Genomic DNA, 14,590 nt, shown 5'->3' on the forward strand with positions numbered 1-14,590 from the left:
ATGTGGACATTGTTCCATCAAAGAAGAAGAGTCCCATTTCCTCCATATTGAAAATAGTCGTGCGTTCCTATCCTTTAAACAATTTAGAAAGTACAGATTTCCAATTTACAGTTACCCGTGTATCAACATCCCATTTATATTCGTCATGGACTAGAACACAATATTGTGTCTTTGAGAAATGAATCCAGCTATCCATTAGAAAGATTCTCTGGACATCCCCATATTAATTGATTGGAATATGATTAATATAACAAATCTTGTTCTTTCCATTTTATATTTTCCTAACTGATATGTTCGATCCTATCAATTTCCTGTAACAAAAATATAGTTCTCTCCTCTTCCAATATGTTTACTGATACATAAAATTTACTTTCACTTTTGTCTGAATATGTTCTTTAAAACAAACATCTTTTAATCAACGACTATAACAATACAAGTATATGATACCGGACGGTCTATATTTAAAATCTAGTAGAGTATTTAACACACATTCATTAATAACGAAGAAACATTTGTTATCATTAATCTGCAGCTAACACTTTCATGCAAGCCGTCGTATTAACTTTCTTGTCGCGGTTGATGCCAGGTCAAGGTGTAAATTTACATATTCTACCCAATCACACAGTCATCTTGTACTTTCGCTTAGTTCACTTCAAAATTAGTTATGTTAAAACAGTTTCAAAACGATAAAGACATTATATATTTCAAATCTGTTTAGCACTTTAAAAGCCTGTTTTGTATGGCAGAAAAATTCTTTCTTCAACTATTTGTGAGTACTGTATGGATCTTTTCTTCACTGGGCTGATTGTAAGATTTATTTAACCTTTCGAAGAATGAATTTGACGAACGTTTCCAAACATAACTTCTCTAAATATGGCTTAATGTTACTCAAGAAGTGAAAGAAAGTTTAAAAACGTATGGCCGTAAATCTGCACTGCGATGTGATGATTCGCAAAGTTATTTAGGGATAATTCTCGGTAAATGTTATAATTTCATACTTTTTTATTTGTGATAGCACTTTTTGCATAGTTTTGGTATTTGCATATTGAGTATCTAAGGGTTCATTTTGATTGTTTAACTAGAAATATTTTAATATTTATTCAAGTATTTTGCATGTATCTTTAACATTTACAATTTTGAGCTTTATCATAATTTTTTGCAAAATGCTGCTATCTTTCTTTATCAGGTATACACTTAGGTGTTCTTATATTGCAGTTGCACCTACTTCCACCACAAAGGGCGAAGTTACTTTCTTACATGATACCTTTATATACGTTCTGCGAATACAATCTTAATTTGCTTTCATATTGTTTTAAGATAAACATTGCAATTAATTTTCATCTTAGGCTATGCCTGCATGAAACGCGTTCATTTAAATAAAATTCAAAATATAAATTACAACATCAAACATTGAATGACATTTCATTGTGCCCATCTGTTTTATATTAAATAGCTAACCAAGGTTTAACGAAAATTTCTCTATAAAATTTTATTTTTTACAAATCCAAGATTTCATGATGGGTCAAAGGTAAACTTTCCTAAAAAATTCGTCTATTGTTCTGTTATGCATCAGTTCTTCCATACAATCGACAGCGAAGTGTTGATAATTCCAGTATAATTTATTGCAAAGAGTCCTAGGCGGGAGTATAGCAATGGTAGATCACCCACACCAAACACGCAGATGAGACGAACTTGCATGCCGTGACAAGGCCTGTCAAACATTCCCCACCTCAGTTTTTAAACCGGGTCAAAAATGGCTTCAAAACAAGTTCGGTCTCTGGTTCGCCCATAAGAACATGAGAAAACATATATAAGTATTAAGGGCGATCAATTTTGGAGCACGTCTTCCTTGAAAATAAAGCTTCATACGACAAAATTAAAAATACAAAGTTGATAACGCTAAACCAAATGCTCTAATCGACCAATATTATCTATAAATAGATTAGCTCGTTTTTTTTACTTTATCTTTGTCGCTCACATTTTTAAATTTGTATGTGTCTTTGTTTACCCACCCGAACACTCATTTGTGTTCGCACCCTCCCTGCTGCTGTTTATTGTGTGAGTAATTAAATCAGTAATAACATAACAATTATAATGTGTGATTGTATACCAACTATACAATCTTACACATCTAGATTAGCTCGCGAACGATTAGAGACAATTAATAAATATTTTCCAGTCCGTGATTCTGTCACACAAAATCTACAAGTTGGCAAGGAGTCTTAGGTGGAATTTGCAGAAGGTACATAACAATTATTTTTTTTTAAATTGTCGAAGCACCAAAGAAAATTGTTACAGCAACTGAGGCGACTTGAAAAGCTCTTGATGCATTGTCTCTTGATATTGCTGAACATTTTCAAGCAGCTCAAGCAGCACCCCATCAACCTCATGACCCACACCAGCATCCTTCTCAACCACAATCTGAATTTCAACCTCTGTCAAGAGTTAGAACCAACATTACATATACATTCACACTTGAATGCATTGCCGATATCAAGGACAAAGATAAAATACTTAATAATGTCGCGTATGGATATCGTGATAGAGACAAGTATTAAAACCCGATTATGTTAAAACTCTAAACGCTTGAGAGTGTATTAGGGATGTATGTCGCAAAGCTAATGATATTTCGCAAATCAGATCTGAGAAAGATTTTAGTGATTTTGGCATCTTTAACCAGAAAGTAGATGCGTATATTAAACAAGTAAAGCAAGAAAGGATGCTAAAACAAGAAGAACTGAAGCAACTTGAAAAATCAAAAGCAGAAAGGAAATCAGCTTCAAGATCTTGGAAGAAAAAACCGGATAACAAACAAGCGAGGAAGAAGGAGGAACTATATATGGTCTTGTTACTCGAGGCAGAGGTCTTATTACTCCATGTCCCAATAACGCGCTTGTTGAATGATTAAGAATCCTGATTGGCAGAAGACGAGCCGGTAATAATTCCCCTGAAATGATTCATGAAGCAGCCGATATTTGTCAACGATTATATACAAGCGGTATCATGGACATCGATGTTTATTGGTCCCTCATTGATGATTATCACAGTGACTGAGTGTATGCAACTGGATCAGTGACAGGAAAATAAAAAAGTTTATAATGCTGAATCATGGACCTGTAATGGTTAGGTAATAAATTCGCGATTACCATCATATATGGTTACCTACGGAGATGGACTATGTGATGTTGTTCAGGGTCTATTCAGAAGGATAGTCCCAAAAGGAATACGGATTCCTAAACAATTATCAATGAAAGCTAAACAATTATCAATGAAAGCTATGGACGTTGTTAGTGATAAATGTATTGGTGCAGTTGGTGATGTTGCTTGTAAAGCATTCTCAGCAATCAAATAGAGGCTAGCACGATTAATACGAAGAAAACCGCAGCCAGTAAAATTACCCAGCGCTGAAGTGATACCTTCAAATGTCAGTAAAATAATAAATCGAGCTGCACAAAACATTAGCAGAGCTGGCTGGTGTACGCCTATCAGAAAAAAGAAAACAAATAATAATGCTAGTCTGATAGCAGTAAGTGGTCTTCGTGTTAGACGATAACAATTATAATAAAATCTTTAAACGTATAGCTGATCCAGCATTAGACATGGATGCGCCAGATCTTAAAGGTGAATTTGTGCGCAATTATCAATATTAATATTATGACGCTCGAGACCCAAATCAGCGTAGATGAATCGAGCTTCAAGTTCAGGTTACAAACATATATTTCTTACCGCTGAAGCCTTTACTGAAGTAGAAGGTAAACGTCTGAAAAATACATAAAACTGAATATGGAGGTGATGTTAGAATTGGTTTCGTTAATAATGGTATTTATAGGTTGCTGCATTTGTATGGGAAAATATGAACCAGTTTTTCGGATCTATTCGACAAAACGAGTTCATGTTTACCCATAAAAATGCAGTAACCATTTTTATAATATGCTCATTTTCGTATTCTACCTAAGGTTTAATTATGTAAAACAAATACACTGCAAGAAACAATGTAACTGAATGTATTCCGTATTCCAAACTAAATACACAAGCGCAGATTCATCATTACACAAAAACATTATTAATGCACACAGAACTCCGCCCAAATAAATTTGATCTTAGTCGCGCGCTAGACATAATGTTCGAACACATATAGCTTGTTTAGTTAAAATTTAAATCTGAATCATATTGTGATTGAATGCCCGTTGCAACACCCTTTCCATTTGATCTGGAATGAATAGATTTTCGTATTTTTCTCGATTCTACGAAATGTCGTGAATATGGACTAAATTTATATGTAACGATTCCACATGAAATACATCGGATTGAAGAAAAAGGGGGAATCGTGTTGACATCTGCAAATGTGTTTCTGTTTCTGTCATTGAAAGTTTGAAATCATCATTTGGGAAACATATGCAGTCTTTCAATTGCAATTATCAAAAAGACGCTATGGAATCTATTGCTTATTTCATTTTAAGTGCAGTAAGGAGGATATAACTGCACTTGGAATATATTCGAAATTACAGTACAATTTCGAAATGCGTAATCAAGATTGAGAACCTATGACATGGATCATGTAATTCAGATTTGCAGAGCTAAGAAATTACATCTTGAGGAAATTCAGCATGTAAACTTTTAAGGTATATTTTTTGGCCAATCTAATAACCAGCTAAATAAGACCGTTTATGCCTTGTCACTTACATGTTATTTGTAAGGACACTGTCTGGTGTCTACTGTATAGCTAGTCTAAATCCGAACCATTGTATCAAAAACATTAACTCTGAATGTACCAAAGCAGCTGGTATGTGGCAGTCCACGAAATATCTGCTTTGATTCATTCAGAAACAGATTTAATTAAAAAAAACAACAAAAAAAACGCAAAGCCTCTGCTACAATAGTACATCATTTGTTTACATAGTAGCTTCCTAACACACTATTGGACACACGTGTCGTGTATGTGAGTGCAATAAGAAGGTGTGCAATGTCGTAAAATACTGAACGATCCTGACAATGTAAAGTTAACGGAGAAAAAATATGCAAATAATAATATGGCGTTATTTAACAGCGCTACATACATGATTGACGGAATAAACATTGAACTATTCCAGAACGACGTCGATGTTGCCACAAAAAAATATTGGGTCTAGCAAGATATTCTGACGATTACTCAAGATCATGTGGTCCGTCAATGATGTTTGCCAAAAATACCCCTGACTACCCTCATAACATATAGCATAAGACGACCAAGAATCGTCGCTGACGCTGATGTATGGCCGGTGGTTCATGGTGCTAATCCAGAATTTAATTTATGATTTGCAACGCGTGAATCAATGCTGCAGATGGATGCAGAAGATTTTCATGTGCAATTCCACTGTCCAACATCTTTGGATGTTGCAGAAATGTTGGAAAAGTTATTTTCGGAGCCAAAAATGCAGTTCTCGTAAGAAAGGCTACTGACGATGATGCAATCTGGCATCCTTTCGGTGATGGAAAATAAATGTGATCAGTTTGTAAGTCCTAATGGTGAAATTTATCAAATATATTTTCTTGATAAAACAATTGTAAGAACTTGCGACAAAATAAACCAACGATCATGAAAAGTTGCTCAGTAATTGCTTTACGATTCCATCAGTCGCGGCTTATTTTGCTAGAGAGAAACATTCGTTGAAGCCTACGAGGTCTGATTTTCTCGATCATATAATATCGAGTTGTGTCGAATATGGACATGGTGGATTATGGAATATCAGATACGATTATGAGGATGTCATCTCGGTTGATATGGTAGCATGCTATCCTGGAAGTTTTCTTCGAATGGGAAATGATTCTAAATGCTTTAAGAGATTTAGACATCCAACACACGAGATTACCAGAGTTGCGATAAAGGGACCATTACCATATTTTAACCTTACTGGATCTGCTTGTATTGCGTCACTCGAATTTGCACTGGAAAATCTTCATCGAATTCTCGCTGTTTGATCAGGAAAATATTTTTCAGAAAATCATTGGGCTCCAGTAGTTTTATTAATATATATGCTTGATGTAAAAATATTGATATCGTTGATTGTAAGCGAAGCCATAATATCATAGAGTCGGCTGAAACAAGTTTGGTTACCACAACAAAAAAAAATATTCTGAAGACAACAATCCTTATATAATTTATTTTGAGTACAAAATAGCAAAAGATCTTGGGAGAAAAATAATTTGTAAATTTACCCAAGGAGGATCGTATGAACATAAACGACGTTGTACAAGATTAATTATAGATGATGCTAAACTTGATTTTATAATTACTGATACAACGGATAGAAACACATTTATAAGTCGAAACAATTTTAACTTATCGGACGGAACTGAATTAGGTAAATTGTGAGTTACACTGATGGTAAGTTACTGCAGTATACTCATTTTAGATCTTCAATGCTAGGGTACGTTTCGACAAATTTAATATCGATGATAAAAATATTTCCTGATGCTGCTGTTAGAGTCGCCGTAGATTAATTTTATATCAATAAACAAAATACAGGATTGCTAGAACAATTATATATCGACGGTGAGGCATAATGGGGCGATTGTAGAATAAAACAAGAAAAGATGCTTAGTTATTCTGAATCTACCGACGTTGGAATCAAAGATATTTATTATAAAAATAATAAAATTTCAGAATTGTCGTCTGCACCATCAGTGTATGATGCCGTGACCAGACATATGACTCTTTATCGCAATGGAGCGGGTAGTTCTGTTATATAAAAACAACCAAGTGTGATCTAATTATTTCGTTCGAGTTTGAAGAGCTCTGCTGATATAATTGTGTTAATCCCATCACATAGACAAGCCAGATAAATGAACAAACGAGGATTAAACTCTCATAATTATCAAAAGTTTTTTTCAATGGAAGAGAGATACATGGACTCCTGCTCGAATGGATGAAAAATATAGTCCAAACATTATTATTTGGGGTGAAATATGCACAGTGTCGCTGGAGGTATTACAAAATATTTCTTCATTCACTGTTGACAAAAAATGCTACTGTGATAATGTATGGTGATCATGGTCAACTGTCACTTTTTGTTGGATTGTCTTAGCATGAATGGTTAATAAAGTTCGTAGATTATTATGAGGAGATAACGGATGATCACAGAGCGTTTGATCAAGAATTAAGAGAGCTTAAGAAACTAATTAGACCTCATCCAAATAAAATGCAGTGTGAAATAATGATTGAGATATTTTTAGATACTCCTATGAACAATTTTTTGCATACTTGGAGACCAGATGATTTGATAATTGCAAGAGAACGATAGTTCATGATACACTTCAACAACAATTATTTTTGTTACATAATAAAGTAAAGTTTACAAATGTACCTTTACCACTGTTATCTCCTAGCAGATACTCGACGGCAAAATATCGACGTTGAAATTCCAGGTGGTGGTAGTAAACAAAATATTGTGTTAAATGATAACGTTTTAAGTCCTGTGGATGTTGTTGAGAGCCAATAACGATAAATAAAACTCCATTCATCACAGGTATTAACTATTTCGGATACTAATATTTGGATTGTTGATGATCGCATCGAATGGTCAAACTTAGTTTGTCACCCACTTTATCGAGTCATAAAAATATCTCATCCGCGGAGGATTATCATAAACTTCACAGAAAGTAATAATCAAATTAAGGATGACATTAACGATGATGTAGTAAGAAACAAATTGTCTAGTTATAAACAGAAATATATATAAAAAAGCCCGACTTTGATCTTGATGTGAAGTTATCATGACATTTAAACAGCAACTGATCATTGCGCAAGTTGTAAGACAGTATAGTTGCGGCAACATTCAAATAATAATCCAAGACAGTTTAGCGTAGATAGAATTAGTAAGTCATGGTCACACGATCGAACATGTGATTCTGATCTGTCTTAAGTGTAATCGACGTCGAGGCACCAGTTCACAAACGTGAACGCGGTGGTAATTGTGTATTCTCAGGAATTACTTGTGTTTGCTCACGTAGAAATCCACGTTGAAGAGCAGTTGAATCTAGTCTGTAGATTGCAGGCCTACCCGTGGCTCTTACCACGCTGGAAATGATATGTGTCGTCACACTCCAAATAGGATAAGCTGCTCTTTTTTACCACCTTCAAGTTCACCAGGTTCATATAAATATCTTACAGTCATGTTACCTAGTACTGGTTGTTATGAGAAATACTCATGTCGTTATATTGGTATATATATATATATATATATATATATATATATATATATATATATATATATATATATATATATATATATATATATATATATATATATATATATATATATATTGATTGCACTATTAGGTTTCATATAAATTACACGAGTAATTTAATTATTAAACTCAGCTATTACACTTCATAGTCTTGCAACCCATTCACAAGATATCTTGTATTTCTGAATTATTTCCATGCTGATATACAAACAATCTCTCGGCAATTGTTCGATTAAATCTTGAAACAATTGCCTGATCGCAATGAGTTGCGGTGTGTCATCGTCTAATTGTGACTTTATGTTGTTTTGTTTTTTTCATCAGAGATGATATTGCACTTTAAGATATTCCCTGCCAGGATGAACCTGTAGCAACTGTGGCCACGTTGATAAATTCGTACAGACACATATGCAACATTAGTTGCTGTTTTAGCTGATAGTGGCTTTGCTTCTATATATATGCTCGCAACGTCAACGACGGTCAACGCGTATTTATATGTGCGCAATGGCGTCTATGCGTTTTAATACTACCGTATGGTAAAAATAAAATATCTGTTTGATGAGCATCATTAGGAGCGCTGACATCAAAATATGAGTGCTGAATTGTTTTAGGTGGTGGTACTTAAATGTGCCATATTGCCTGTTGTGCTAACCAATTTGCAGCAACCGAACGTGTAACATTTGTTGCATCAGTAAGTTTACAAATCGGTGCTCTACCCCTTCCAATATCGTCTCGGACTGTAACAAATCGATTACATTATAATAATAATCGGTTTATTAATTACTGGCCCCTAATACTAGTTTAACTTTCATCGCAGATTTTACTAAGAAGCTAGCAAGTTTTTCTCTGTGAGATTTATTTATTTTATAGAATTTAACAAGTGAATCAACTTCACATCTGCAATGTCGTTGTAAATCTTTATTTTTTTTATACGCTACATCATGAACCTGAGATGCTTGATCAATCGCTGAGTCACATAAATCACGTCTGTGTTTTTGTGTCTGCCTCGAGAAAATAGTCGAGCTGGGTTTGATTGTTTATCCAACATCACATCATCGTATACTACGAGATTATTAATAAATCCAAAGAGGTTATATACAGATATCTATAACAATTCTGAATAACCTTAGGTGGAAATCCAAATTAAGTCCAACGCTGATGGTGTTGATGTCAGTGTTTCGACCTGTGTCATGTTGTTGTACGAACAGTCATTTGTTCGAACCCTGTAGGATAATTTCAGATTTGAATTCACTATAAATAGCGGTGAACGTCTTTGTCCATGAATTCTGTTTCTTAAGAGCACTCTGCATTTCCAAAGAATATAATAAATGAATTAAATAATTTGAAGAAATACATTCCAGGCCAAGTGATCTTCTGGACACATTTATAGCACAAAACTGATTCTGCTAGAAATTAAGGCAAGAATGAATATTCTTTCCAGCATCAATATTATATAGTATTCATCTTGTCCTCAGGTCTCAATTAACATTTTCTAAACAAATTACCTAATACACAATAACTTTCTAGAAAGTTCGAAATGGTTACAAAATAGAATGTTGATAATATTAGAAAGTCTGTTGCTAAAATTATAACATAAAACTTGGACTATGTCAAGTACACCAGGTAAATTGAATGGGGATTCCAATAACCTAGACCAGACTCAATTAAACATTTTTACTTTTATTAATAATGATCCTGATATTAACCCATAGACACGGAGAATATTGTAATATCTATTACAAGTTTACAGAGTATATATTAAAAAATCAATAATCCAGGTCAAGTAGAAAATAAACTTGATTTTTGACAAAGTTAAGTGCAACATATAATGTTACATTACAATAGCATATAACGAAATTTAAAAAATTTAAAAGAAAAATTAAATATACGTAACACAAAACGTGAATTAATCGATAGCATATGCTAACAACAACGAACCCTTGACAACGAATATCACTAACATGATGTAAAACATTAGTCAACTGCAGGCACCTATGCTACTTATCTGATCTTTTACATGTCTGTAACTATTTGCCATGCACTAATTGCAATTGTGTCTTTCATTCAGCTTTTATGAAGCGATCTCAGTCGAGAGCAATTATGTTCTGCATTATACTGATTCATCCGCCACTACTAGGAAAAGTCCAGTTAGATTCGAGCGCGCTTGCAAACTAGCCCTCATATTGTTAAAACCAAATTAACTCACCACAGGAAGAACGTGAAGAAAACTTTACTTGCTATATATAGGTGCGTTTGAATACTCAAGCAATGTTACATGGCTGCTAGGTGATGATAAACGCATACCGAGATGCAGAGATAGGGCAGAGAGTTTAAAAGAGTAGCAATCGTGTGACGTTGATACACCTTAACGTAAACAGCGTTTCATCTGCATTGGAATCATGTTTTTTTTTAAGCTTTAGCTATTTCTCTCCTTTTCAAAGATATGATGCACATGAATCGTGTGCTGATGAAATCAATATATTCTTACGTTAATGATAGCAGGTGGTTGAAGGGGTTGTCTGTATTTCGGAATCGCTCTATTACAAACGTACCAAACATCATCATCCATCTTTGCCAGATAACTATCGTTCCAATCCAGCATTACTTTTGGCCAATTTTCCTTCTTTGATCAGTTATCTATGACGTGTTCCAAGATATATGTTATCCTGAAACGTCTGCGAGTTCTTAGACCAAAATTAGTTGCTTATCTCTCAGTCATTATGGCGCTTCTACACCCGTTCCTTTCGTCGCATTGACACACTTTAGATATTATGCTGGGCAAAAACTTCATACTAACAAATTCCTGTCCTACGATAGAGAAACAGAAAGGCAGCAGTCAGAGAGAACTTATGAATAGACTCGAGTGAAGACGAGATTGTTTTACTATGATATACAAAACAAATGTTATAGTCTAAAGGTGAAAGAGAGGACGGACAAATATCAAGGAACGAGAAAGCAAATGTTGCATTTGTGAAACTAGCTTTACTTGTAAAAGATGAGTTTCTATCAACGTGAAGGTGAATTGAAATTTGTTTGGGAAAAGTTCTTTGGTTCAGACGGAGTTCTGAGCCAATATATGAAGCAAACATTAATTTAAGATGATATTTATGGAGGTCATTAAAATTATTGTGTAGCCAGATGTGAGTTATTTATCACCCTCGATCACTGCATTAAAGGAAAAAAAAACACACGAAGAAATGCATTATGCACGAGGACTTGGTGTACAACTTACTTGTCCATTAGTGTTCAACCGCGTCACTGGCGGTAACCTTTACAATCGTGTGGTAAAATAATGGGAGAAACGTATCAGTAAAAGCATCGGCATGGAAAGCCTGTTCTGATAATAATTCGAAACTTTATAATTACAGTACACATAATATTCCAAACTTTGACAAGTTTTCAAATTGAGCAAAACCACATGCCGAAATTAAATGGAAATAATTTTAGTAAGTTATTCACAAACGTGTCTGAAACATTATAGAGATTGAGAGTAAATAGGTCCATCACAGTTCCGATTTTTCCTGAAAATAATACAAAATTTGCTAAAGCAATTAAAGTAGAGCGAGAAGAGATCGTACAGAATTTACTGTAGTGTGAAAGTCATACGGGTCATGAATGTGTTTCGTACCGAGTATTTCAGTAACGGTGTAGTTCCCTTTTTATAATTTGATTACACATACCTTTAGATGGCGATTATCACTCCATTTGAACCCTCATACATCCATATTCCTTTTGAAATTCATGATTTACATGAGTAGAGAAACACATAAGGCCAAACTCAACGTTAAAATGCATGGACATCTTTGGGCGAGATCAACTCAGAGGCGTTTTCCAGTACAAACCAAAACTGAATGTCGCGCGCTGTGATGTCACAATGAAAGCTACTTGTGCATCATAATACCCCTATTTTGTGACGATTAGACCCGACGTGCTTGTTTCTTGACCAAGTACGTAGCTGGTCACGATTCTAAAAATCCATGGTGATCAGTACTTTGCATCGGGAATATCCTTGATGACAGTTATGGTAAAGATTACTCAATAATCAGGATTGAATATACTTTGGTTAAATTCTATTAGCATTAAATTGAAGGACAACAATTAATATCTAATTGAAGATGAGTAAATGTGCGTACATGACACATGGACATCCACTTTAATCCATATTATAACCCACAACATCATCTCCGACCAGACTGGAGAAAATGTTTTTGTTCCACAAATGTCCATTTGTTCTTGCAACCGTAAGTCATTCATCGTGGTATTATTATACATTAAATGGATGAGACATTCGAATAAAGGATGGATATCCTTTAAAAGTAACTGCACACCATTGGCCATTCAGGAAACAGTAGAGTGTTTCCTAATAGCATTTCCCGATATATTCTTTAGGCAATAATGCACATATGAACTAATATGAATTTTGCATAAATTCCCGACTGCAGCTTAATTCAGAGTACATGAAGGCTTTCAATTTTGTCTGTTTATGCAATATTCATGCACCGAGTTGCAGTGGTGTCTAAAAAAGAAATCTTTTCGTCACATCTACGTATGATAATAATAATAATAATAATAATAATAATAATAATAATAATAATAATATATACCAAATAATAATAATAAGAAGAAGAATAATAATAAATACTAAATAATGTTGTTGTTGCTGCTGTTCTAGGGCTTAACGCCATTTTTCAGCACAAGATAGGCTATAGATGGCGACCAGTATAACTAGTGGAGGAAGAACCCTGGAAAACCCAGGGAAGAACCACCGACCCACGAGAAGCTACTGGCAGGATTTCCCACGTACCCGAGCCTTGGACTTGAGCCCACGCAGACCGAGCAGTGAGCGCTTTAGACCACTCGGCTACTCGAGGACCCCAATACTACTACTACTACTATAAAATACTACTACTAATAATAATAATAATAACAGCAACACCAACAGTTAAGCTAGCAGTAACATATGCATAGCGTGGGGTCACGCTCACAACAGTTGGAACGGTTCTAAATAATGACGTGGAATGCTGGATTTGGCTGAATTTGTCAAGATTACAATAATCTTTAATAGCGTGTTGTTGCGTAAAGCAAAGTAAACGGGGACGAGCAATCAAGGGTCATAACTCGTGTAAACGATACTAAGGAATACGCGAAATTCAAAGTCCATAAGCATAGCGTAAATGATACTGTGGAACATTTGACAGTAGTAAATGGGGACACCCTAGGGACAATGGGACTTAGCATTTAAAACACCCCTGGGCCACTCTAGGGACAATGGAAATTTAACATGGAGAAAATTGCTGGGCCACTCTAGGGACAAGGGGAATTAGCATTACATGGGAATAGAGTTTGGGCTTGTCTAGGGACAAGGGAAATTTAACAGGGGAATAGATCGTGGGACTGTCTAGGGACAAGGGGAAATTGAACATAGGGACAAGGGGAAATTGAACATGGGAATAAATCGTTGGACTGTCTAGCGTCAAGGGGAATTTAACATATAGAAATTGAATATGGTGGGTCTATATAGCGTCAAGGGGAATTGAACATGGTGGGATTGTCTAGGGAAAATGATGGTAGAGGGTCAAACACAACAGAGACAGGGACATACATACACTAGTACAAGCGTGAGATTTATATATAAAGCATTACCACGACCTGAAATCTTGCTGGGGTGTTCAAAAATTTGCATAATTGTAATGATGCTATAAATAGCTATAATCAAGGAAATGCTCAACGACAAAATGGATGTGACTAAAAGTAACGGTAAAATGACGAAATTGTCCCAGAATTTAAAGGAAAATAAACATATCCCCGAAAATTAAGTTACAATGGTTTAGACTAAAATGGATAAAATTAGTAACTACTTACAATATCAACTTCTGTGACGATCCTGGATAAATACCTATGTATCTATAATCAGCTGAAATTCCTATGAAATCCCACTATCTATTTATAGCTCCAACTTGTGGGTTTTTCCTTTGGAAAATCCCACTATCTTTTTATAGCCTCAGCTTGAGTGACGTTCCTGTTTATGAATTCTAGTATATATGTATAGCTACAAAATGTGGAAATCCCCAAGTCGATATTTATAGTCTCAAAGTTTCCAGCGTCAGTGACGTCACTGTACTGAACACTAGGGGATAAATGGCAACAGTGTTGCAAGTGGCTGACCTGAATACGCGCTACTGTAGGTAGGTAGGTAGAGTGTATCCGATAGGGATAAAGTGAGTTTTATAGGGACAAACAGAGACCAATACACACACACACACACACACACACAACATACGCGCGCAGACACACTCACACACACACACACACGCACAGAGGGAAGAGGAAAAAACAAACCCCAAATATACTATCCACACTCGGGAGG

General features: G+C 35.1%; 1 pseudogene; it reads right to left on the reverse strand.

Moving 5' to 3' along the window:
- Positions 1-1,512: 1,512 nt before the first annotated feature.
- The window catches only part of LOC149793428 (beta-1,3-galactosyl-O-glycosyl-glycoprotein beta-1,6-N-acetylglucosaminyltransferase 3-like), a 28,262-nt pseudogene continuing 15,184 nt past the window's right edge, over positions 1,513-14,590 (reverse strand).

The sequence above is a fragment of the Sinohyriopsis cumingii genome, chromosome 8 (assembly GCF_028554795.1).
Source record: "Sinohyriopsis cumingii isolate HCF-2022 chromosome 8, ASM2855479v2, whole genome shotgun sequence".
Taxonomy (NCBI): Eukaryota; Metazoa; Mollusca; class Bivalvia; order Unionida; family Unionidae; genus Sinohyriopsis; species Sinohyriopsis cumingii.